General features: G+C 38.2%; 1 long non-coding RNA gene across 4 annotated transcripts; it reads left to right on the forward strand.

The window, feature by feature from the left end:
• The first annotated feature begins 6,341 nt into the window (after nt 1-6,341).
• LOC129928814 (uncharacterized) lies at nt 6,342-26,637 on the forward strand. 4 transcript variants are annotated; one of them, XR_008780306.1, is made up of 3 exons: nt 6,342-6,603; nt 20,991-21,070; nt 26,120-26,637. It is a non-coding gene; the product is annotated as an uncharacterized LOC129928814 (long non-coding RNA). The 4 variants fall into 4 exon arrangements; XR_008780313.1 differs by lacking the exon at nt 6,342-6,603 and adding an exon at nt 19,911-20,036; XR_008780320.1 differs by lacking the exon at nt 6,342-6,603 and adding an exon at nt 20,021-20,154.
• Nucleotides 26,638-27,615: the final 978 nt, after the last annotated feature.

Here is a 27,615-nt window from a genome sequence, read left to right on the forward strand (position 1 = left end):
TGTCCGATTTTCATTTTCTCTTTTAGTTTCTGAGATCTAAACAGGACAGACGGTAGGACGGACAGACAGACAGGCCATATAAAACTAATAGCGTCTTTTCCCCTTTCGGGGGCCGGTAAAAAAACTACCAGTACATCAAGGCTCAAGGAGTGCAACTTAGATGTGAAACTCATATATTTCTTCACAAGCAAACTCTACCGAAATCGCATTCACAATGGGGGAGGGGTGTGTGTGTGTCGTAATTAGTTCATTTCTCAACACAGATTTATAGCGGCCAGTGACTTTGCAGGTCAAGGGCTAAGCTTCGAGGTCAGATTTGGTAACACGTCTGCCAAGAAATGAAATCCAGGAAACAACCGAAGTGAGGTTGTCATTCATATTTCCCTAAACGGTTTTAATTCGTTAAATTGAAAGGTTTTAAGTGGATCTCAAAGTGGAAAGGAAATATAACAGTAATAAGACACGATAGAAGTAATGATTACAAAATATTCTTAAAGAATAATGCAGAGAATGAGAACGATTTTCGTATCTTAGCAAATACTGACGTTACTTTAAAAAAAAGCTGATTACGTCCTACGCGTTATGAATCTAGTCATGCATATTAACCAATGACTTAAATTCTGCCAAGTCACTGGTTTTTCTGGTTAGCTCAGGCAACCCATTCCATCAAATTCCATGCTCTAATAGCACTAGAGAAGAAGGAGCATTTGTACACATTTGTCCTAGCATATGGAACGTGAATGTGCCTTTATCTTTGTGTCTTTCTGAGTATTTTATTATTATTTTTTTTTTTTGTATTTGAAGATTATGGTTCAGTGTTTTATTATAATTGCTACTTTACTTGTAAGTCCTCTATCCTGAAGACTTTCTAAATTTAGTAATTTTACTAAAGGTGTTACTCTAGTCAATATTCGTTTGTCTTCGAGTGATAAGATTATCTTATCTTATCTTATATAATACAGACGTAACTTCAAAAAGAAGATGATTACGTCCTACGCGTCATGCATTTAGTCATGCATATTAACCAATGACTTAAATTCTGCCAAGTCACTGGTTTTCCTGGCTAGCTCAGGCAACCCATTCCATGCTCTAATAGCACTAGGGAATGCATTTTTTTAAACTAATTTAAACTATTTCTCCAAGAAATGACGTAACGTCTGTAATCTATAAGATAAGATAATGCTTTAGACTTTAGAGGACTGTAGGCCTTATTATTGTTACTAAAAATTGTGTCTTAAGTAGGTACTATACTATTGGCCGTTAGAATATGGGTACTTTGCTGTACTGTACTGCCAGGGCCAGCCTTAGGCATAGGCAAACTAGGCAGCCGCCTAGGGCCTCCGACTAGTGGGAGCCTCGCATATAATTATATTTTTTTAAAGAGAAGAAATAGCGAAACCTGTGCCCACTGATATTGTTGGAGTACATAAGTTTTCAAGAAATTGCGTAATTATATTTTTTCGACGTAATTTTTGCGTAATTTTATTTTTTCGCTATTTAATTTTTTTAAAATTTCATTTGGGGCCACCTAATTCACTTTGCCTAGGGCCTCCAATTATGTAAGGCCGGCCCTGATACTTTATTGTATTTGTTCAGCAAGCAAGATATTGTCTCCAGTCCTCTAATATTGATTTAGTGGCCTTTAATCAACGTAACAACTAATCCAGAAGCATTTGGCAAAAAATCAACAAACTAGACAACAATAATTTAAGCTAGCGCGAGGCCCCCTCAGGCGCGGAGCCTGGGGCGGTTGCCCCACTCGCCACCCCCTAAAGCCGCCTCTTCCCAGCAGTGACCTACTTAAAGATAAACGGAAAATTGTCAGAATTGTCAATTCTATACAGTTCTAAAAAGTAATTAGTAGTGTTAAAATAAGCTTTGTAACTGAAAATCACACTTTTATAATGTAAACAAAGAAGCTCTTTTTTTCAGCCATCTTGGTTTCAACTGCCTACAATTGTACCCCGAATACACAGGCATAACTCTTTGTATGATAATATACATCTAAAAGGGGGATAACACATACTAGTATTAGGCCAACATGCAGAATAAAGGGACATAACATTCCATCAACATGGGGTATTTTTCACAAAGCTCATATCAACTCTGTCTGTCTATATGTCTGTCTGGTAAAAATGTTTGTACACGTTATTTCTCCCACGCCCATTCTCAGATCAAATTGAAACTTTGCACAATTATTCATTGGCGTAGACAAGACATGAATCTATACAAAACATTTACCAATTCGTCAATTAATAGCTAGTAATTAATATTATTTTGTTTGACACCAAAAAGGGAGATTAATCCTTCAGTATTTAGATATGGCTAAATTAGTAGGGTTTAGTCCACTTTAATAGTTGTTAACGCCATAGCTAAGTAAGATAAGATAATTTTTATTGATCCAATCAAATGGAAGTTCAGTTTGACTACAATTAACAACCTCAGCGCATTTTTCCATCAAGTTGATTCTTTAAACAATTATTAGTTGTACCTAAGAAAACATGAATGAATAAGAAATTTACCGATTATTCAATTAATTATTGGTAATTAATTATTTCTTTTCATATCTAATAAAATCTACATTATTGAGAGATATAGTTGTAAGAGAAGAGTTCTTCCTCTTAGATCAGCTTTTTTTTAGTTTAAAAAAAAGTATTTTTTTTTTAATTTGTATATCAACTAACTCTGTTTGATAGAAAGTTAGTGCACAATTATTTCTTTAAACAGGCAACACAAGAATCAATTTAAAAATTAACCAATTAGTTCATCAACTGTTGGTAATTAATTACTTTGTTTGGTATCTTGAACAAGGGAAAGAAATCGTACTTAACAGACGTGGTGGTACAAGTTGAATTAGGCCCCTTGAGGAATCTTTAGATCTGAGTGAAATTTTTTTTTATGCATTTAAAAAACGATCATGCCAACATTCACCAAGATACCTCCCGTCTTCCCTTCCCCTTTTCCAACTGGTCCAGACACGTGATAGGCTCATAGCGCAGTAAGAAAGCTCTCTTTCCATTTTATGCATATAACAAACCCACCCAGGATTTTTTTTAAGCGAGCTCAAAGCGAAACTATGCATTAGAATACTAACAGAGTTACGTTCCTTGACTTACATTCTATTTTTAGTAACACGAACATGCGGTCGAAGGAAGAAACTGTTACATTTCCTTATTACCATTTTAATCTAGGAAGACGTCTAAAGAAAGATATGGGGTCAGTGAATTACGTGTGTACGGAACAGAAGGTTATGTGCATTATGTACATGAATATCTGTGGCATTTTACGTCTCGGGATATACTGTCTTTTCCCTTTGCAAACTTCTGGTGTAACTAAAGAGGCCAATCCTTGATACACTGCTCCGGTCACATGTTGGGCATAAGTAACCACCAGGAGCCGTTGCAGTATCACTCTTCTTTCTGCCTCTGTTGTGTATGGCATATCTGCAATCTGGCACCCTTCCTTAAATGCTCACTCTCCATGTGGATCTTTCCAGTGCCACTTTTTCCCAGCTGCTAATGTCGATTTTGAAGAGCTTGATGTCGCATTTGCTTACATCAGTATGTCGTAAAAGTGGACGACCAGCGGCTCTCCTGCCTTCTGTTAGATCGCCATACAGAATGTCTTGTGGAGTTGACCTTGTGGCATTCTATGAACGTGACCAATCCAGCCAAGGCGTCTGCTGCTGATGAATATAGCTATACACAGTGCTTTTTTTTTGTAAAAAAAAAAAAAAGAAAAATAGGTGCCGGTACTCAGTAATTGATTGCCTAACTTTAAACTACTAATAAATTAATAATATACGTTAAAATAGCCTACAAGAAAAGTAATAATTTTCCCCACACTGAAAAAGGTGCCGCTGCGCCGTACCGGTGCGTACCATCAAAAAAAAAAAAAAAAAAGCCCTGGCTATAGATCTACATGAAGATGATGAAATATGTTAAGCCAACTACCACCCCCCCCCCACACACACACGCATATTGGTGATGGTATAGTAATGGTACATAAGATGTAGAATGTGAGATGGGGCAGAGGCTTATATTTGTAGGAAAGGGCAGACGGTGACAAAAGCGTTTCCCCATTGCTACTCCTCCCCTCGATGCGGCGCTCGGTAGCCCCACTTCCCAACCCCGAAAGGCTGCCTCTGAGTTTAGTTGAAAATCAAGGCAATATTTACTATTTTTACTCCCCCCCCCTTTTTTTTTTTGGGTCCAACAAAATAAAGTGAAATCTCAAGCAGGACGTCGGGCAGGGTTTGAACCCGAGATTATCGATAACACCGAACGACAGTCTAGCGCACAAACCGCACGCATCGCGTGGCAAGGGTAAAGGGAAGGTCTCAGTGCCGTAGCGTGACGTAACAAGGGTAAAGGGAAGGTCTCTGTGCCGTAGCGTGGCGTAACAAGGGTAAAGGGAAGGTCTCTGTGCCGTAGCGTGACGTAACAAGGGTAAAGGGAAGGTCTCTGTGCCGTAGCGTGACGTAACAAGGGTAAAGGGAAGGTCTCTGTGCCGTAGCGTGGCGTAACAAGGGTAAAGGGAAGGTCTCTGTGCCGTAGCGTGGCGTAACAAGGGTAAAGGGAAGGTCTCTGTGCCGTAGCGTGGCGTAACAAGGGTAAGGAATTTTTTAGAGAAAAAATTAGTGAAACATGGATCAAATCTCAAACACATGTTTTTATGTCTAGTAGTCTAAGTCTCTAATTTGATTCCAGGTTTATTGAAGGACTATTTAGATTGACTTGTTAGACTACACGAAGGCCATTGTTTCTTTTGGTGAAATGTTGAAACGGTATTTCTGGTGATCATGAATCGTCCATGACGCAAATTCGTGCAATTGGCGCCTGGATTGAGCAGAAAAATCGGTTTATAACATCTGTACGAATATGTTTGAGAAGCCTGCTGTGAGTGTATTGATCGCTACGGAAATTGTACTATTTGAATTTGTTTAAATTAGAAATAGATACAGGAATGGTTTTTGATTTACTGCGTATTTTTCGGATTTATAATTTATTTATTTTTTCCATTTTCATTTTCATTTATCGCCATTTTAGTTTTTAATTTCATAGTGCCCCCTTCACCACTGGTGTAGCCTCGGGTTACGAAAATGGTGGACGTTTGAGAATGACTGATTTGGAGAATGTCTGATTTGGAGAAGGTCTGATTGGGAGAATGTCTGATTTGGAGATTGTCAGATTTGGAGAATGTCTGATTTGGAAAATGTCTGATTTGGAGAATGTCTGATTTGGAAAATGTCTGATTTGGAGAATGTCTGATTTGGAGAATGTCAGATTTGGAGAATGATTTGGAAAATGTCTGATTTGGAGAATGTCTGATTTTGGAAAATGTCTGATTTGGAGAATGTCTGATTTGGAGAATGTCTGATTTGGAGAAAGGCTGATTTGGAGAATGTCTGATTTGGAAAATGTCTGATTTGGAGAATGTCTGATTTGGAAAATGTCTGATTTGGAGAATGTCTGATTTGGAAAATGTCTGATTTGGAGAATGTCTGATTTGGAAAATGTCTGATTTGGAAAATGTCTGATTTAGAGAATGTCTGATATGGAGAATGTCTGATTTGGAGAATGTCTGATTTGGAGAATGTCTGATTTGGAAAATGCCTGATTTGGAGAATGTCTGATTTGGAGAATCTCTGATTTGGAGAATGTCTGATTTGGAGAATGTAAAAGTGAGTTCAATGTGTGTCAGAAGTAATCAAAAGCTTTAAATTTTTTTCAGTCCTAAGTAAAAGTTTATTTTGCAGGACAACCATCTGTGTGCACTACATCATTCAGATATGGCTGCATGGTCGTGTGGTTTACGCTTTGGACTGTCGTGTCCGTGGTACCGGGTTCGAACCCTGTCTCCATCCCCAGCTGTAACCCTGGAGGTTTGGACTAGAATATAATAATCTTCATTTCTAAAGGAACACCCCAAAAATAAGCAAAGCAAAACAATTCCATTTTAAATCAATGCCAAAATTCTCCATCTTCATTACATAAACGAAAAGAGCATTTTGTTATATTGTTCATGTCGTGTCCACATTCTGCCTCGTAGGAATATTTTAATTGTAACCATAAACTTTGGGAGTTGTGCCTCCCAGGAATTCGGACTTTGACCTGCTAGAGTAAACAAAACACTACCTACAGTCCTACACCATATTAATCATGAAAATATTATTTAATCGTAGTCTATTCGCCTGCTCGTTATTCTGCAATTTTTGACAGACAGTAGAAACATAGCCTCGTTGCCAGACGCTTCAAGACACATACCGACACGTTGTCGCCTGCCAACCTAAAGCCGCTGTTTACACTTCAACATTTGTCTAGTTGGCATGTTTTAAAGGCGGAAGTGTTGATACTCTTGAATATAAGGAGGGAAAAGTCGGTAAAGAGGAGACAGTGAGATTGTGACGTCAGAGATCGCGCGAAAGGAGTGCAGAAGTGAAGGCGAAGGGGTTAAAAAAAAATGCTAACCTCCACGGTCTAGACAGAGAATACATTTATTTTTATTGTTCCACATTAGTGCAATCTGGACAGACTGTGATTAAAATATTTCCAGGAAAAAGAAAAGGTTACATACAGATTCTTTTGGATGAAAAATTGCAAAGTAAGTCTTGATAGTTTTATTATGGGGGGAAAAAAAAAAGCGGAAGTAGCTTGTTTTAATGTCCACCACGAAGAAGAGTTACATTTTAAAAATAGATCTAGAGTGTTGTTAAAAAGTACGACCGTCGATTGTATTACAAATCAATCAATTTATAGAGTGGCAGTTTCACCGAAGCTGGCAAGCTGACGGAAGCTTAAAGCGTGAACGCTGTTAGATTCTATGACTGCTATGAGTTAGAAAATGAGTTTTTAAAAGTAGATTAACTATTTTCTCAAAAGTTGAAGATGTCGCGAGTCTCCATTTTAGTCTACATGAGCTCATGGAGAAAATAAACAAGAGCAGGAAATGTATAAATAGGGACATTTTCGAAGATGGGGGCAGTCATTGAAACACATTCTTGACATTTTAACTCTTGTTTTTTTTTTTAAATTAGAATTTTCTTAAAAACAAAGTAAATGTCCCTAAAATTAAGGAACTTTTGAGTATCTGCCCACACTTGTAGCTACGGAGGTTAACACAGTGCCAATATAATGACTATAATAATAATAATAATAATAAATCTTTATTGTCCGTAAGGAAATTCGTCTTACAATTTGTGCATTACACAAAAAAACAACATTGTAACTAAAAACAAAATTACATTCACACCAGATTCACTCATAATTCACTTGTGAAAAGTTTAAATAAGATTGCCCAGGCCGATTTAGAAAAGAAATAGAACATTTTTTTTTTACATTCTTTTCTTAATCCTCTAGTCAGTTGCGTAGCTAGAGGAGGAGGGGAGGGTGGGTCCAAATTCGAAAGTTCTCCCGAGCCCCCACTGGAGAGGGTTCCCCAAGGAAATGTCCTAATTTTGATATTAAATATTAGGCAACTGCCATGTAATGTTGCTATTCAGGTGGAGTCAAAACTACTAGACAGCATTGATCGAGATGATGTTATAGATGCCTTGGCTGCATAGAAATCAGGATTTGAGGCGATATGACTTGAGATTTGTCACTTGTGCATCATATGGCCAATAAACAACGCACTTACATTAAAAGAGTCTTAATGATCACTTTTTTGCTAATTTTACTTATGTGCCGGTACTGTACCAATCGGAATTTGACACACATATATATATATTAAGTACATGATTATGTCATGATATCGAATGTCAAAATGCAGGAGCCACTAACGAGGTCAAGCCCCCCCCTCCCTCCGGGCCCCCAAATTCCTAGCTACCCCACTGCATCTAGTGCTAAAATGTTATGTTTGTTACATAATATTGTATCGATTTCACTTTCACACAAGGCTTCATTAAGATTTTCATTTCCGACATACTTCAAATAATTCTCTCCTTCGTAACATTCTGAAGTAAAAGTACTGGTTCATGTTTCTGGACGAGTTTAACACATTCAACGTAGGGCAATCATTTATATAAGTGACATTTGTCAAGTCCGAAGATTAAGAAGGAATGCATTATTTAACAAGGCTGTGCAGACTCGGCTGCGACCTATATATTTTGCAGCATGCAACACAGACAAAGTCATTGTCTGTCGAAGTTTTCTTTTAACCGTCTGCGCTTGCCTTCTGCGGTAACTTTCCTTTGGGTCACGTGGCTGGAGCACAGGTTATATAAGTCAAATATAAATATTAGGTTTACAATATGATTCTCGTAGGACAATTTAGAGAATATTTGAAAAGATTTTTTAAAAAAATTAAATAACTAGAACAACATTGACCAAGACATAATTAACCAAGACATAATTAACCAAGACATGATTAATCAAGACATGATTAACCAAGACATGATTAACCAAGACATGATTGACAAAGACATGATTGACCAACACATGATTGACCAAGACATGATTGACCAAGACATGATTGACAAAGACATGATTGACAAAGACATGATTGACAAAGACATGATTGACAAAGACATGATTGACAAAGAAATGATTAACCAAGACATGATTGACAAAGACATGATTGACAAAGACATGATTGACAAAGACATGATTGACAAAGACATGATTGACAAAGAAATGATTAACCAAGACATGATTGACAAAGACATGATTGACAAAGACATGATTGACAAAGACATGATTGACAAAGACATGATTGACAAAGACATGATTGACAAAGACATTATTGGCAAAGACATGATTGACAAAAAAAAAAATGATTAAGCGAATTTGCCCAAATCATAATTGATAAATACAAAGCTGACCAAAACCAATGTGGACTCAGACATAATTGAACAAGACTTGATTGAACAAGACTTGATAGACTTTGGTGTTGGTTTTCTCAAGAATCTCGTATCTTTTAACACTATATATATATATATATATATATATATATATATATATATATATATATACACATATAAAGAAACAAACATATATTTTCATAGGCTAGGTATATGTGTGCAAGAGAAATACTATGTGTGAGATTACAAGACCTACATAATTTAACTGACCCTAATTAATTAACTCTCTCGTGAGGGCTAGAGCTAATTAAAGCATGTGTGTGTGTGTGTGTGTGTTTTTTTTTGTTTTTTTTTAAAGAAGTTCCTTGAAAGCCGACTATTGGTTACGGCACAGTCCACTGGTTGGTTACTGCTCTCTGTCTACTCTGGGGCCTCCCCCCTCCCCCCTCCCCCCTACTGTTCTCTCTCATCGACCTGTAGAATAGGGTTGGAAGGGTTGGAAGGGGGGGGGGTAAGTCTGCGTGTCTTGCTTCAACATGTCCTCAACCACGACTACTACGGTTAAGTGCAGTGAGGTGGGGGTGGGGGTGGCTGGGTGGAGGCAGGGGAGTAGGACTTCGAGCCTACTGGTAGCAAAAAGAAAACAACTGAAAGTTTTTAGGAGTCTAAACAATGATTATAATATTCTCTTATTAGCGGACCATGATAACATTCTCTTATAATTTAAACACAGTATTGTGTGACATTTTCCTTTCTAATACAAGAGAACAAAAAGTGTGGGAGGAGAAAAAAAATATAACGGAGGATACGCATGAATAGACAAGCGCGCGCTCAGTCTGTGCGTGCTATGAAGATTGATTTAGTAAAAATAGCAAAAAAAAAAAAAAAAAGTCATGATAATTAACCTGAGGTCAATGATAATTAACCTGAGGTCAAGGATAATCAACCTGAGGTCAACAGCAGACGACCCAAAAAGTCAAAAGAGTCAATAAACGACTAATGGTGGGGTAGTGAATGGATATCCATCAGATACATTTTACTGTGGGTGTCTATGAAGCACGAAAAAAAAATGAATATAATCATTAATGTAAAACTAGAAGAAGATTATCTTCCACTCTGAAGGAAGATCCGAAACAATTAAAGCATTTTACAAAAATGTACAAGAAGTCCCACCTCCCTTAGTTTCTTAAGACTGCACAATGTCGACTGTAATACTAACGAGACGTCTAAACTCTGTGTGAAAAATCATGAAATACAAATATACTCAAATTAAAGCAACAGCTACAAAGTAAGGCCAATCTTGAATTTTTACGTCTAGGGAGACGTTTTTCCTTTACAGGACCTCATGTAGCCCCCTTTACAAGACCTCATGTTGCACTTTACAGGACCTCATTTAGCCCTTTTATAGGACCTTCTGTAGCTCTTTACAGAACCTCATGTAGTCCCTTTATAGGACCTTTTGTAGCCCTTTACTGGACATCATGTAGCCCCCTTTACCTGACCTTATGTAGCCCCTTTACAGGACCTCTTGCAGCCCCTTTACACGACCTCATATAGGCCCCTTTACAGGACCTCATACAGTCCCCTTTACAAGATCTTATGCAGTCCTTTACAGGACCTTATGTAGCCCCTTTAGAGGACGTTATGTAGCCCCCTTGTAAAATTTATTGTGGCTGAAAAGACCAATACTTAGGCTCACGATGTAGGCAAATGAAATCATGTGTTTTGACTTAACTAGCCAAATTGAGCAGCAAACTTCGCCACAGTTTGTGCATTCTGTAATGGTAAAACCTTGCACGTAAAAATCTAGTCCTAAAACTGGTGATAGATCAAAACATTAGGAAGAGGTTGGACCTAAATGCCTTTGTAAAACTGCTGAGATCAAAACATTAGGAAGAGGTTGGACCTATATGACTTTGTACATTTCTATCTGTCGACATACTGTTAACTAGTTTTTTTTTTTAAACTAAAACTCACATTTTCTAAAGTACTTCCTTATTAGTTGCACTGAGTGGATGGCTGTAACAGTTTCTGTAGTGGCCTTTTAAATTAAATGTATCTTTAGAAAACTATTATAATCTCTTATTCTATACAGTGCCGTCAACCGCACTCAATTACACCCAGTCTTTAGATATTTAAAAGTGTGTCTTTCAATTAGTTTAACCCAAGTGTGTCTTTCAATTAGTTAACCCAAGTGTGTCTTTCCTTTGTTTAACCCAGTAACCCAGGTGTGTCTTAGTTTAACCAAAGCGTGTCTATAAAAAACGTTTTGGTCTGAGTTTTGTATCCTTCCGCGGTATCTAGGTCACTTCGGTGTTGGTATTTGATGTCATTGGTGTCAAAAGATAGACTTTATGGAGGTTTCAAGTTGACTTCGCCTTCTGTCACCAGTTGACATTCTATGATTCATTTCCTACGCACGAGAGTTTAAGCTCAATCAACCACGTGACTAGAACAATACAATAGAACTAAGGTGAATCTTCAACGCTGGTTAGCATCGGTGCACCAATAGAAGGGGTCTATGGGATTTTTTTAGTGCGCCAAGAAGATAGGTCCATGAAACATTGATGCGCCAATAGAAGGGGTCTATGGGATTTTAGTGCGCCAAGAAGATAGGTCCATGAAACATTGATGCGCCAATAGAAGGGGGTCTATGGGATTTTAGTGCGCCAAGAAAATAGGTCCATGAAACATTGATGCGCCAATAGAAGAGGTCTATGGGATTTTAGTGCGCCAAGAAGATAGGTCCATGAAACATTGATGCGCCAATAGAAGAGGTCTATGGGATTTTAGTGCGTCAAGAAGATAGGTCCATGAAACATTGATGAGCCAATAGAAGAGGTCTATGGGATTTTAGTGCGCCAAGAAGATAGGTCCATGAAACATTGATGCGCCAATAGAAGGGGTCTATGGGATTTTAGTGCGCCAAGAAAATAGGTCCATGAAACATTGATGCGCCAATAGAAGAGGTCTATGGGATTTAGTGCGTCAAGAAAATAGGTCCATGAAACATTGATGCGCCAATAGAAGAGGTCTATGGGATTTAGTGCGCCAAGACAAAAAATCATTGGGGCATTGGTGTGCCTAGAAAAAAAAATGCGACAAAAGACAATATCCATGGAGTTTGTTGTGCCAACAGAGAATATTCATGGATAATTGTTGCGCCAAGAGGAGGGGGGGGGCTTCCATTACAATTTTGGTGCACCAGGAAGAAAGGTCCGCAAAGCATCGTTACGTCGAGAAATGAATTAATTGTTTTTATTAGTGGCTTATATTTCTTACAGATAATTTCCTTAACACTAAATTTCAAGAAGAATAAAAGTCACGGTGCGTGCTTTTTTTTTTTTTTTAATCATTAACGTTAGGGGGGTAGGGTACAAAATGGTGGGGGGAACACAAGTCACGTGACAAACTGTTTACAAGGAAAGCGTTAAAAAAAAAGACTTGAGTTATTCCACAGACATAAACCAATTGTATGTAATATTAGGGCCAAGTCTAAACCTTCTGTAGGATGGTGTATGTGTTGGTACACGGGCAGTGCTTGAGCCTAAGATCATCGCGACAGTAAAAAATATTTGCTTGCAGTCCAAAGAGTTTATCATATGATTGCACGACGCTTCCTTATTGGGTTCATTAGTTGAATATGTCAAGAATTTAACTTTAATACGTGGTTTACAAAATTTGATTAAAATATACTTGATGGATATAAAATTTTAAAAGATACTCGAATAGTTTGTATCAGTCATGCAATTAATTAAATTTGTAAGAGATCTAGACTAACAATAAAAAAAAAAACATTTAGGAAATTTAAAAAAAAAAGGGGGAAGCGACCTGAATTCGAGCTAAAGGCTCAAGTCTTCTCAGACTTCTCAAGCCTCCTCAGACTTCTCAAGCCTTCTCAGACTTCTCAAGCCTTCTCAGACTTCTCAAGCCTTCTCAGACTTCTCAAGCCTTCTCAGACTTCTCAAGACTTCTCAGACTTCTCAAGCCTTCTCAGACTTCTCAAGCCTTCTCAGACTTCTCAAGCCTTCTCAGACTTCTCCAGCCTTCTCAGACTTCTCAAGCCTTCTCAGACCTCAAGCCTTCTCAGACTTCTCAAGCCTTCTCAGACTTCTCAAGCCTTCTCAGACTTCTCAAGCCTTCTCAGACTTCTCAAGCCTTCTCAGACCTCAAGACTTCTCAGACTTCTCAAGCCTTCTCAGACTTCTCAAGCCTCCTCAGACTTCTCAAGCCTTCTCAGACTTCTCAAGCCTTCTCAGACTTCTCAAGCCTTCTCAGACTTCTCAAGCCTCCTCAGACTTCTCAAGCCTTCTCAGACTTCTCAAGCCTTCTCAGACTTCTCAAGCCTTCTCAGACTTCTCAAGCCTTCTCAGACTTCTCAAGACTTCTCAGACTTCTCAAGCCTTCTCAGACTTCTCAAGCCTTCTCAGACTTCTCAAGCCTTCTCAGGCTTCTCAAGCCTTCTCAAGCCTTCTGAGACTTCTCAAGCCTTCTGAGACTTCTCAAGCCTTCTCAAGCCTTCTCATACTTGTCAAGCCTTCTCAGACTTCTCAAGCCTTCTCATACTTGTCAAGCCTTCTCAGACTTCTCAAGCCTTCTCATACTTGTCAAGCCTTCTCAGACTTCTCAAGCCTTCTCAGACTTCTCAAGCCTTCTCAGACTTCTCAAGCCTTCTCAGGCTTCTCAAGCCTTCTCAAGCCTTCTGAGACTTCTCAAGCCTTCTGAGACTTCTCAAGCCTTCTCAAGCCTTCTCATACTTGTCAAGCCTTCTCAGACTTCTCAAGCCTTCTCATACTTGTCAAGCCTTCTCAGACTTCTCAAGCCTTCTCAGACTTCTCAAGCCTTCTCAGGCTTCTCAAGCCTTCTCAAGCCTTCTGAGACTTCTCAAGCCTTCTGAGACTTCTCAAGCCTTCTCAAGCCTTCTCATACTTGTCAAGCCTTCTCAGACTTCCCAAGCCTTCTCATACTTGTCAAGCCTTCTCAGACTTCTCAAGCCTTCTCATACTTGTCAAGCCTTCTCAGACTTCCCAAGCCTTCTCAGACTTCTCAAGCCTTCTCAGACTTCTTAAGCCAAAACGGTAACCACTCTGTTATTGGAGAGCTTATGAACATGGAAGGTTGTAGTAGTCTCTCCAATTTTTCAAGTTTGTATTCACTAAGACTCAGACAATGACTTATAAAGGGGGCTAATTAAGCTTATACTACCACCTCAGTCAATACAATTTCTTTCCCTTGTTTGAGATACCAAACGAAATAATTTATTACCAATAGTTAATTGATTAATTTTTTTTTAAATTGATTCTTGTGTTGTCATGTTAAAGAAATAATTGTGCAAAAATCTCAGCTTGATCGTGATTGGGTGTGGGAGAAATAGCGTGTACAAACTTTTTACCAGACAGACGGAGTGGGTTTGTAAAAAAAAAATTTAATCAAATTTTATGATCTCAAAAATACATTTGATATAATGTCTCACATCGCTAAAGGGATGCGTTGGCAGAATGGTTATACGCTTGGCTTCCGAACCTGGGGTCCTGGGTTCGAATCTCGGTGAAATTTTCAATTTCGGGATTCTTAGGGCGCCCTTGAGTCCACCTAACTATAATGGGTACCTGACCGTTGGCCAAAGAAACATATGACCCTTAACATTATATGATGATCTGTCCTTTAGATCGCAAGGTCTGAAAGAGAACTTTTTTTTTTTACTTTTGCATCGCACGCCCTTTTACATAATCTTTATTTGCCTACCGAGTGCTACACCATTATTTCCTCTCCATATACGCTTTCTGACGCCTCCATAAGTGTGGAAGCGCCGCCTATGAAAACATCTACATTTTTCTTTCCTAGCTTGGCATCTTGATCGTAATAAAATGACACTATAATCCCTAGATATGTCTTGCTTTCAGCCCTTCCCACACCAGCGCCATCGACCGCCTCGTTTTGACAGTCAGTCATAGCAGTTGGTTAGCAGACGACAACTTGTCAAAAAAAAAAAAAAATGGGAACGAAAAAAAAAATGAAACGTGTCAGCCTTTAAATGAACGGAAGTAGAAAAATGAAAAAAGATGACGATAGAAAAAAAAATGTCCGACTGCTGCGTGACGATTTCCGCAAGGGACAGAACCCATGGTCACGCTTGCTAACGAAACAATAGGTCTCTAAAGAGTTCAAAGTGGGTGAAGATGGGGTTTAGAGAGGAATTTGATACTGTAGAAATGTTTTCCTCTCTTTAAATGCAAACACAGTTAAAAGCAGATAAAAAATAAAAGTTTGCACTTCTTTTATTGATTTTACTGACAACACTGCCGATCGGCGCATTGATTTTCATTGTCTGACGAACTTTTTTTTTTTTTAGGTAGTGTTTTGTTCGTGCGTTTTATTCTAGTGTGTGAGTGTTTTAGAGGCTTAGCGTTATCGATTTGAATTATTGATTTTCGGAATGGAAAGATTCAAAGGGGCCTGAAAGGGATGTTATAAAGGTGGAAGGTAGGGCGAGTATGGAAAGTTCTGGAAGCTGTGCTCATGAAAAATGTAGACCCTGCAACTTTCGTTCAAAAAAATATAACGGCATCAATAATATGAAACAAAGAAAGGCTGGTGGATACCATTGTTGTCGGTGACCGGCGTTTCTCAAACTTTACATTCTAAACACACACACAAAGATTCTTTTTTTTTTTTTTTTTTAAGAAGTCTTATCTAGTTTGGCAAAAGTTTATTTTTTTGTCCTATTATTTGATAAGTAAACGACCTGACGCCCCCCGCCCCCACCACAAAAACAAAACAACAAAAGACCCAGACTTAAGGAGAAAGACAAGTCTGTATTACTAAAACAACTCAACTCTAAATAGGTCGTTGGTGGCTTAGAGGTTAAGCGCATGGCTTCCGGACATGTGGTCCTGGGTTCGAATCTCGGTGAAGAATGGGATTTTGAGCTTCGGCGATTTTTAGGGCGCCCCTGAGTCCACCAAACTCTAATGGGTACCTGACTTTAGTTAGGGAAAGTAAAGGCGGTTGGTCGCCGTGATTGCCACATGACACCCTGCTCGTGAACCGGTGGCCAAAGCAACAGATGACCTTTACATCATCTGCCGTATAGATCGAAAGGTCTGAAAGGGGAACTTTACTTTAACAAGAAAATAGTGTGGCGACTACCACTCAACATAAATCTAACCATTTTTTTTCCTACACTTTTGTTCCTCATCAAAGTGACTTAGGAGTAAAGACTTGAGCCTTGGGAAATGAAACAAAAAAGAGAGCTGTCAAAGCAGAGACATTATCGTCTGCAAGGCTCTCATTTGAACTAACGAAATTTGGAAACTTAAACAAAACAAAGAGCGCTTTGGATTGTGGGTATGGAAATCTCGAGAATAGCTGAGTTTTTTCGTAAATGCGATCCAGGGTGTTTCAAGGTCACTTGTCGTCACTGAGAAGTACACAGAAGCCTAAAAGTGCCAGTTTAGTGTGTGTGTGTGTGTGTGTGTGTGCGTGTGTGTGCGTGTGCGTGCATGTGTGTGTGTGTGTGTGTGTGTGTGTGTGTGTGTGTGGATGCTGTTCGTGTTTGCAACTTTGCATCTACATTGTTATTGTTGTAGTTGTAACGCTGAGGTAGACATTTGTAGTCAAACTGAATTTTCCTTTGTTTGAAACAGAAAAAAATCATCTTATCTTATTTCTATACTATTTTACGGCAATGCACTAATTATTTCTATTGACATGGTATTTATTAATTATATATTGTTGTAAACCTGGTGGTGACACAGATGGGGGGTAGTGCCGTGTTTTTTTAGCCTACCCAAATCGCCACAGTCCAGCGCAGGACGAGCGGTCAACCGAGACCAGTGACAGTACACGCCAGTTCGGTAAGGACCAGTGTCGTAACTATTACGCACGCAAGTCATGGCGAAAGTGATCAACTGGAGTGGTCAAGAAGGTTCGAGGCCAGTAGAGACACTATATAAGAGCGAGTGTGTCAGAAAGACTTCACTTCACGTTACCTCGCAATGTGACCAGTACGAGGCGAGAACCAGCACGGTGTGTGGAGTCAGTGCGGAGCAGAGACTAGGTTTTTGTAAAGACAGTGTTAATGTTGTTGCCAATTGCGATGTATTTGAAATTAAACTGACTGATACTTTGGAGCCCTGAGTTGTGAGGTTCTTTAAGTTCGTTGTGTCGTGTGGTGCAGTTTGAAGAGAGCCTGGATAGTAGAGGAGAGATCGTAACAATATATATATATGGCATTTTACGTCTTGATAAATACTATTTTCCCTTTTCAACTTCTTGTGTGGCTAAAGAAGCCAATCCTTGATACACAGCTGCGGTCGCAGGTTGGGCATATGTAATCACCAGGCGCCGTTGCTTTTTCACCCTTCTTTCTGCTTCTGTTGTGTATGGCATCAGCAATCCGGGACCCTTCCTTTATGCTCTCTCTCCATGTGGATCTATCCAGCCAGGGCCGGTCTTAGGCCACTGCAACCTATGCGGCCGCAGTGGGCCCCGCACTTTCATAGGCCCCGCGCGATGCGAATTCTAGGTGTAAATTATTAAAATTAAACTATTTTAACTTATCATGAAAGGGTTCTTGGAATTCTCCTGAAATTCTAAAATATATGAAAAAGTCATGAAAATCTCCTGAAATTATAAAATCTTCTGAAAACTCATGCAAATCTTAAAACAGACAAAGTTGTCATTTCGGGGTGTCATTCAATATCGAAAACGCCAATACTATTCGCGATTAAAAAAAAACGGCATTGTCAGCTTTCATGTAATAAAAATGTAATAATAAGCCGAATTTTAACCAAAACAAGAAGTTCAAATGCTTAATTTACTTTAATAGTCACTGGCATATAAATCTAGATCTAAATCTATCTCGACTTCTTAGGAAAAAAATTAACAAAAGCGATATTTTGCTAGTCGATAGTAATCTAAAAGACAGATCATAATGTTTACCGGCTTTTGTTGGAAAACTACTATCTACTGTAGATGGCTCCTAAAGTTAATTTGACAGTGATTTTGTACTTAGTAAAATATAAATAAAATGCAAAGACGAATTTCTTTTCTAATACAAAATCTTAATTTTCACTTATTATCCTTATCACAACCCAAATTAGGCCCCGCGCAATCCATTTCGCATAGGGCCCCGCAACCTGTAGGACCGGCCCTGTATCCAGCGCCGCTTTTTTCCCAGCTGCTAGTGTCGATTTTGTGGAGCTTGATGTCGCGTTTGCATACATCCGTATACCGTAAAAGTGGGCGACCAGCGGCTCTCCTGCCTTCTGTTAGATCGCCATACAGAATGTCTTGTGGAAGTCGACCTACTGGCATTCTACGAACGTGGCCAAGCCAGCCAAGGCGTCTGCTGCTGACACTGATAATAAAGCCTGTTGAGTTCCTGGTTGACTTGTTACCTGTACGATGACCTGTACTTAACTCCTCGCCTTGCTTTACACTTTAAACGGACGATATGTGTGAAATTATCTCCCTTTTTTTTTTGCCGCTGAGTGGCGAGTGTGTCGTTTTAGATATAAACAATTCGTAGCCCCCCCCCCCCCCCCTTAGCAACCATGATAATAAAAAACCAAAACTAAATTCTTATTTCCCGTTTCCAAGGAACGAAACAAAACAAAAATAGTTAAATATGAAAAACTATATTTTAAAAACCTCGCTTATATTTAGTGGAATTGCATCAATTATTTTGAATCTAAATTTTTAACAACACCACAATTAACCATATACTTGCAATACCATATAATTTTATCCAAAAAAAAAGTTACGTTTATCCGCGGATCTTACCTTCTTCAGTACTATTAGAATTTCTCTAGTCAATGTATGTATTTTGCCATCTTATTGGTAATTTTGTCTGACACATGGCACAGTCTGCAAAAGAGCTGACAGCTCAGCAGCAAAAACCTGGCTAGAAATCTGACCTGTATGGAACTTGTTGAGATAGGCGTACGGATAACTGTGCACAATTGCGTAAATTAATCTCCTGGTCTTGCGACTTCTTCTCGTCTGATGTCTTGCATCTTGTCAAAGATTCCATTTCGCGCTTTGCAGTTTTGATGCGGAGGCCATGGCAGTCTGTGAAGCCTTAAAAGTCATTGACTATCAACTCGGCGAGAGACATTTGAGGGCAACAACGATTGTTGCGGTCACTGACCTCAAAATCTGTACTACAGGCTTTGCAAAGCCTTGGACCATGCCCCCCCCCCCACAATATCGACACCGTCATCATGGCTTCACACAACATAAAGCAATGCTATGACACCCCTGTAATAATGCAGTGGGTACCGAGTCACATAGGTGTGACTGGCAACACTATTGCAGACTCCTTGCCCCACCAGGGAGGGCAAATTCCACCCACTGAACAGGCTGTAAGCTTTCATCATGCTCTGGCTATAATTCAAAAAACAGAAATGGAAAAGTGGTTTGAGTGCTGGGACAAGTCCCAAAAAGCCTTTGGAGTCTGGGAGCGCATGAGGCGCCCTGACCGCACTTCCCCGTGGTGGAGGCTGTCCAGGCTGCCTGTTCTGTTTCTTCACTTAAATAAGTATCTCCTTTAATATGATGGCTTTTGCGGCGTGAAACATAATTCTAGAAATTTAAATACATATTTTAAATCACCGCAATCCCATCATATCAAAGATATTTCCTACATAGAGTGCCTTCCCTTTAACACCGCCAGCGGTTACACCATCGTTACAATTCAAATCTCAAAGAAAAAAAAGAGGTCACCCAGACGTCAACTGTCTTCATAAAATTTAGAAATTTACGCCGAGTAGGAAACGCTTACTTACACTATTGAAAGCTTCTGTCCGCAACGTACAACTCTCGTGTCACGAGAAGACATCTTACAGAAGTTTTGAAGGCGTCACATAATGATTCACTGTCCCAACTTTAAAAAAAAATAAAATGTGATCGCCTTATCCATCATATTTTTCACCCTCCTGGAATTAAAATATCCATAAATTTTAGTTTCCACTTTTTTTTCTTTATTTGGATCTTAACTTGTCAACTTAAACGTCTGTTTCCAAAAAAAAAATAAAAAAAAAAAATGGTAGGACACCGGAATGACATGTTTTAATTAAGGAGAGGGACATTTTGTGTACTTGGCGCCTTCACGTAGGATCAGGGGAAGACAATTCAGATCAAGAATAAAAAAAAAAAAAAAAAAGAAGTCCTACACTTCTAATAAAAGTTTACACGAGTTATCCTTCTTGTCAGTGCTGTAAGCAGACAACGCGTAAGTGTAGTGCTGCACTGAACTAGATATATAGATCTAATTACAAACTTCTTTTTGTTTCTGTTCTTTTTATAGAATTGTGGTGTTTATTTTTTTTAAAGATTCATATTCAAATGCCGTAAGATTTATTTATTTTTTTTGAAAACGGTCGAATTATTTGATATACAATTAAAATATCGCATTATTATTTAAAAAATGTCATAATGTTTTCTGGCATCAGAAGAATTATTGATACCGGTATAAGGTTAAAATATCGCATTATTATTTTTTCAAATGTCATAATGTTTTCTGACAACGGAACAATTATTGATAGAAAATTAAAATATCGATAATAACTCAAATGTCGAATTTTTCGATGTCGTAAATGTAGCAATTATTTATTGTCACCTATTCGGTCACTACAAATGTGTGATCAATTTGAAATGTTTCATTAACTAGTCCTAGCAGACTTTTAATTTTCCGTACTTGGAGTTTGCAAGCCAAATTTAATTTTAGATAAAATATTAAATTTGGCTCGTGCCAAAAAAAAAAAAAAAATTGTTTATGGTTTCAATATTTTTTTTTCTCTGGCTTAGCAAAGTCGATGACAATGAAAGTCTGCATTGATCTGTTTGTCGAACTTTAATACACGTAATAATATATGGATACTTTTAATATGTGATATGTTATATAAATAGAAAGCATAATTATCATATATAATAATAATAAAAATATTTTTTTATAAAGCACTTTTATTTCTTTTAAATAAACATTTACAATTTTGTGTGTAAATATTAAAATACAGTATGCCAGATATGTTTAAATTGAAATCTTTTTAAAAAGTAGAAAAAAAAATATTGTAATTATTTTTTTTTTTATTTTTTTTTTTTTACGCGTATGAACACTTCAAAACTACTTCAATAAATGTGTTCAATTCACTTAGTCCCCTCATTGTTTCTTTCTGTTTGTCCTCAGTAGCGCAATGATCTCGTTTGGCTGTCACGTGATCTTAGTTCTTTTGGTTCTGATTGGCTCGCTGGTCGCTGCCTCTGCAGGTAATATAAAAGAAAACTTTTTGACAGAAATTTAAATCCAAACTACCGCCAAAAAAAATCGAGCTTGATGTCAATGCGCATTTGTTCATTTTTTTTTTTTTTTTGAACAGACAAAGACACAGACAAAGAAACATATTACCCCATTCTTAGCAAGCTTAGGATTTTGTAAGCCATAGGCTTTCTAGAATAATATTTATCTAAACAAAAGGGACAGATCGATGATTGACAGGTCGCATATGTTTTCAAGTTTTTAATAATCAGTTTGCAGTCTTCTAAAGAAAATAGTAAAATCACTAAAACTAGAGAACAGTTCAGGATAGAAGACTGAAAAGTAATGTAGCAATAATACATAAAACAGTGAACCGTAACTTACAAATACAAAAGCATAATATAAGAGAGTACTCAGAAACACACAAAAGCACATTTCTTATTTAATATGATAGGACAAATTCGTACAAGTGTCCCTTCTTCCCCTGTGCCAATTAAAGGGAAACTCCGATAGTTTTGACAATTTTTGATATAATATGTGTTTTGATTTACAGATAATGAATATATTATTCTTTTTTTTTTTTAAAATTTGCAATAATAACTTAGTTATTGATGTTTTTCTGACGTAATATTCCTGCGCATCCAAAACAGTCAGACATTCACCGGGTTTCTATGTGGCGTCACACTAGCCTACTAATTTAATCTATTGACTTATTGTATAACGGGAGACCATACAGCAAAGTTTACATTCTCGTCAAAGAAATATATCTTCGTCTATGCAGTTAGATCTAGGATCTTGTAAGCAAAGAAAAAAAATGCGTGTTAAAGGAGATTTACATGCTTGACTAACCACGGCAGTGTGTATTTTCTCGCCTGACCACTCAACACACAACAAACACTATCGCTTGGTTGTCTTGTCATGACCGACTACACGTAGTCTCGACTAGCCTTACACTGACCAGTTTGTTCGAATCAGTCAGACACACGATCTATTTACTTCTTGGGAAAAGGAGAGGCTTAGATGAAAATGTTACTTTTTTCTTGAGTTGCTTATCCTAATGCCTTTAGATCTACCTATACATGTATATATATATAACTGTATCATAGCTCTGGAATGGGCCGTCACTAAGCCTAACAGCTACTGTAAGAATGAAGCGATACGATTGGTTAAATCTAGTTTCCCTTTTCAGTATTGTTGATGGAAGTGACATATGCCTAACCAAAAAAAGAAAAAAAATCTCATAGAACCCCGTTTTTTTTTAGATGTCAAGAATTTACTGTCTAATTTATTAAATATAAATGTTTCTAAGGATTTAAATAAAAAATGGTAAAATGTTTACTATTACAACTTTTTACGCAGAATTCAGATATATCAATAAATCAAATTTGAAAAACCATAGGAGTTTCCCTTTAAGAGCATGGAATGGATTGACTGAATCATCCATGGAAAACAATGACTAAGCAGAACTGACAGTTGAGACACGTGACACGTAGGACTTAATTATATTCATCTTTGAAGGAAAGTCTTTAATTGGTATCAAAAATTTACCTTCACCTATCTCTTAGTCTGTTGGACCGTTGGGGATTCACGCAAGATTTGTCGACCGTCTCTCTCCATTCCTCTCTGTCTTTTGCCTTGGGCAGAACTTCCATTCTTTTATGTTGTCTTCTCATCGCTTTCTCTGTCTGCCTCTTCTTCTTTTTCCTGGTACTGTTCCATGAAGGAAGGTCTTTGCGAGCCCCGAAGTCCTTGTAATATGGCCTTAGAGTTTTAATTTGCGTTTTTACAATAGTTAGCAGGTCATCGTGGGTCTAAAATGAAATTATAAAATTTAGATTCTTTAAAAAATCTTCGGTATTGGTCAGTTTTGAAATGAAGGATAATTATAAAATTATAGAATTCTAGACACATAATTATTATCAAAATTTAGTTAGGTATTATATACGGCTCCTTCTGTCTGACAATGGATGCGCATGGGTGAATCACTGGTTTTAGTTTCTTCTATGTTGCGGGCAGAATCGAATGTGTCTAAACCAGTGAGGGAAACGTGCGCCCGGGGCAAGTACTTTATTGGAGCCCCCTACTCCCCCGTTTAACATGAACATCACATAGAAAACATTGGTGGATTCCTGTAGATCTCAGATCTTGGGCGGCCCCTTATGTCTGACTCCTTCAGCAAGTTCAGCACTAAGGATGTCCATAGCGATTATATGTAAAACACTAAACCGTAATCTTCAAATACAAAAACAAAACCCAATAAAATAGTCAGAAAGACACAAAGACAAAGGCACATTCACTCTTCCAAGGTACTACCCGCGGGCCACATTCGGCACGTGACGCTTTTTTATTCGGCCCCCTCCGTAAAGTGCCAACAGTGCATAGTGACGTCAGAGATGACCGATTCCAAAGGGGCTCGATGAGTATGTCTAAAGCCCTAACAGCATAATATCAAAAGACCTAACAGCAGTCTGTCTAAAGACATAACATTAGTCTGTCTAAAGACCTAACAGTAGCACGTCTAAAGACCTAACAGTAGCATGTCTAAAGACCTAACAGTAGCATGTCTAAAGACCAAATAGTAGCATGTCTAAAGACCTAATAGTAGCATGTCTAAAGACCTAATAGTAGCATGTTAAAGACCTAACAGTAGCATGTCTAAAGACCTAATAGTAGCATGTCTAAAGACCTAACAGGAGCATGTCTAAAGACCTAACAGCATAATATCAAAAGACCTAACAGCAGTCCGTCTAAAGACCTAACAGAAGCATGTCTAAAGCCCTAACAGCATAATATCAAAAGACCTAACAGCGGTCCGTCTAAAGACCTAACAGAAGCATGTCTAAAGACCTAACAGGAGCATGTCTAAAGACCTAACAATAGCATGTCTAAAGACCTAATAGTAGCATGTCTAAAGACCTAACATCAGTCTGCCTGAAGACCTAACAGGAGCATGTCTAAAGACCTAACAGAAGCATGTCTAAAGACTTAACAGGAGCATGTCTAAAGACCTAATAGTAGCCTGTCTAAAGACCTAGGAGGAGCATTTCTAAAGACCTAACAGTTCATGTCTGAAGTCGTTAGAAACTTGCTCTACTTGACTAGTTTGAAATGTCTGACAACCTCGGACATGAACTCTCGTAGTGTGTACGTGTGTGTGTGTCTGTCTGTCTGTCTGTCTGAGATGACGTGGTTGCGGGTCATGTAACAATACAACACACTGGTCTAGACTTCTCTTGCCTCTAGATGAACCCACACAGTGTGTGATTTGTATTCCCGACACGCAGAAGTTGATTGTGTGTGTGTGTGTGCGCGCATATTACAGTGTTGAAAAATAACAGAACTGGGGGAGAGTAAGCTCGGCTGGCCCATGCATTATGTCATCAAAATTGTTTGTGTAAACCTGAAGTAATATCAGATGAAAGGGGAGAGGGGTGACAGCCGACCTCACACACACTTTCAAGGCTCTAGAATACGTGTTACAATTCAGAGGACGGTACCGCTGCCGACTTGACACGAATCATTTTAGCGGACACTGTCAAGGGGAGAGTACAATGAATTTTGTTTTTCTTTACCTGACCCTGGAGGTGTCAAGAGTAGATATAAAACAAATCGTTACAATAATAACAAGATTGAAAAGAGAGTTTGTGTTATCTCACAAACTCAGAGGCGGCCCCCATCAAATTCACCAATGATCGAGAAATATATTCAAGCCATATTCTTTTTTTGATCGTTTAAAGAAATTTAAAGAAATTTGGCGTTATTTTTCACATAAAAGCAAACAGTGCAACACTTCGTCTTTGCTAAGACTCTTCTAACTCTTCTGGAATAAGTAGAGTAGCGTTAAATGATCACCTAAGATCAGCATGGAAACCTCCAGATACAGTGTCGGTGGCACCTAGTGCGGTAGCTCAGGGTGTCGCCCCTCCCCATCAACTTTCTTGAAATATGTTTCAAAGAACACCATTTGCTAGTTATTTGTTTTTTGTTGAACCAATACAGTGAGCTGATTACCTACTTTTATTGATTTTTACTCAAATGTAAAATCCCAATGTTTATTACATCTATTCAAATGTTATTGCAAATTTTACAATAATATTTAATTAAAATTATAAACAGACATATGAACAGGTTTCTTTTGTTATACTTTAAATGGTATAACGTTGTGCTGTATCATTTACAGTAACTCTACCATCTGGATGTGTCAAGGCATATTTGGGCCTTTCGGGGGCCGCTAATAAAGACATTTATATTTCTGTTTGGATGGCTTCCTGGTCATGCGGTTTGTGCGCTGGACTGTCGTTCAGATTTATTGATGGTCCCGGGTTCAAGCCCTGCCCGCTCCTATCCCCCGTCGTCCTGCGGGAGGTTTGGACTAAGAAGTAATTATCTTCAACTCTGAAGGAACATCCAAAACATGTAAAACTAAACAAACATTTCAGTTTAAGTTAAATTTAAATTGACATTAACAGCCTTCTAAATATCGCCCCCCCCCCACACACACACACGCGCGCGCACGCACAAAAAGACTTTGGTTTACTCTTCAATATGTTATGGATCTTGTACTGTCACGGTCTCTCTTAGACCTAGACGTTGGTAAGACAATCCAGATAGATAGTCTTTTGAAAGAGAATGACTAGAGCTGCTCTATTCAGTTTATTTTTATTATAAGAGAGTCAGACGATTGAAAATTTCCGTGTGACTTATATGAATGTGGTGTTGTGGAAGTCTCTTCTGCATTGATTAGAAGAAGGCGTGATTCATTAAATTTTAAAGCAGAACGTTTATTGATCATTTGCATAAAAGAGTCTTCGCCCCTTTTTAAATATGTTATAAGAACACAATTGGATGTTTCAGGATATTTTAAAATATTTCATAAATTTTAAGTTTAAAAATGGTCTAGTTTGTACACGTCGAAATGTCTCTGCATATTTACATGGTTATAGATTATCAATAATGTGCACGTTTCATGTTTGTTTTCTGTAATTGTATGCATTTACTTACTCCAGTTATCCCCCTTACCTCACCACCCTGCATCTATTTATAGCGCTATTCTTTTTCAGCAGACATTCTGGATGCTTTCGAGTCAAGGACGTTCACCAATAGTGCTGTGATAATCATGCTACTCAGGGAGCAGTGCTTACGCCTGTATCAGCAAGGGGGAGTTGCCGCACTTCCTACATATTGCTACACTGTTATTGGATGAAAACAAAGACCTAAACAGCGAAACAAAACAAACTTTTTTGCTCAACTGCTACACATTCTAAAAAAGACTGACAAATTTTCCTGTAGGGAAAAAATCTAAAACGGAATGGACACTAAGACAGAAATCAATTATATTGAAACATATTCTCTCTATATAGTTATAGACATTTACAGTAGTTTGTAATATATTATTTATATAACTAAGTAGCAGACGATTTATTGTGACATAGTTGCTTGTATCAAAGTCTATATTTTTTGTTATTGTTATTATTTTATCTCAATGTTATATTTAAGTGAAATGGCTTTTTTTGACTAATTTGTGGCTCACAATGAAGTCATGAAATTTTAAAAATGATCTCAAACTAACTGCTAATGACTTATGCGTCTTGTTCTTTTATTGTAAATGTTGTGTTTAGCTGCCCCGTAAGGGAAACCAAAAGGCCGCTAATAAAAGGCCGTTAATAAAAGGCCGCTAATAGATTTGTGTTGTCCGTTCGTCTGTCACAGGGCACGGAGATGAAAAGCTCAGGTGAGATCTGAATGGATGTGTGTGCTGAAGAAGCCCAGACCCTTCCTGGGGCTGTAGCGCTACTGGGATGGATAGATGTGCTGAAGAAGCCCAGACCTTCCTGGGGCTGTAGCGCCACTGGGATGGATAGATGTGCCGAAGAAGCCCAGACCTTCCTGGGGCTGTAGCGCCACTGGGATGGATAGATGTGATAAAGCAGGCCAGAGTCATCCATGGGCTGTAGCGCCATTGGGATGGATGGGTGTGATAAAGCAGGCCAGAGTCATCCATGGGCTGTAGCGCCACTGGGATGGATGGGTGTGATAAAGCAGGCCAACATCTGTCTCGTTTAATCTAAAAAAAAAAATAGAAGGGGGCTATTGAAAATCCAAGTTCAGCAGATTTTGTGGCTTACATTTTGTCTTCTGAAAGCAAATCTCTTTTGTTATAACTTCTGGTGTCTCCATTTAGTATATGACTTTATTATACTAGTTGGGCTTTTGAAATAGTTTTTTTTTTGGTGTCTGGTTTTGGGAATATTTCAAAGTAAAACAAAAATTTATGTATATCAAAAGGCTTTAATTGCACATATATTGTATATTTTATAAGTAATCTGCAAGATATAGGCTAATTCATTTAACCCTTAAATGTCTGCAAGGCAAAAGTCATTGAACACTTGTCTATGTTGCAAAACATGACTTTATGTAACACATGAGTTACGCGATTAAGGAAAACAGGAACCACAGAACTGTACAACTAGGGTCAGCTAGATGTTGAACTAGACTACGATGTACGAATTGTACTCTGTATATTCTTTGGTCAGTCCCTAGATCTTAAAGATTAGTC

The sequence above is a fragment of the Biomphalaria glabrata genome, chromosome 1 (assembly GCF_947242115.1).
Source record: "Biomphalaria glabrata chromosome 1, xgBioGlab47.1, whole genome shotgun sequence".
Classification (NCBI taxonomy): Eukaryota; Metazoa; Mollusca; class Gastropoda; family Planorbidae; genus Biomphalaria; species Biomphalaria glabrata.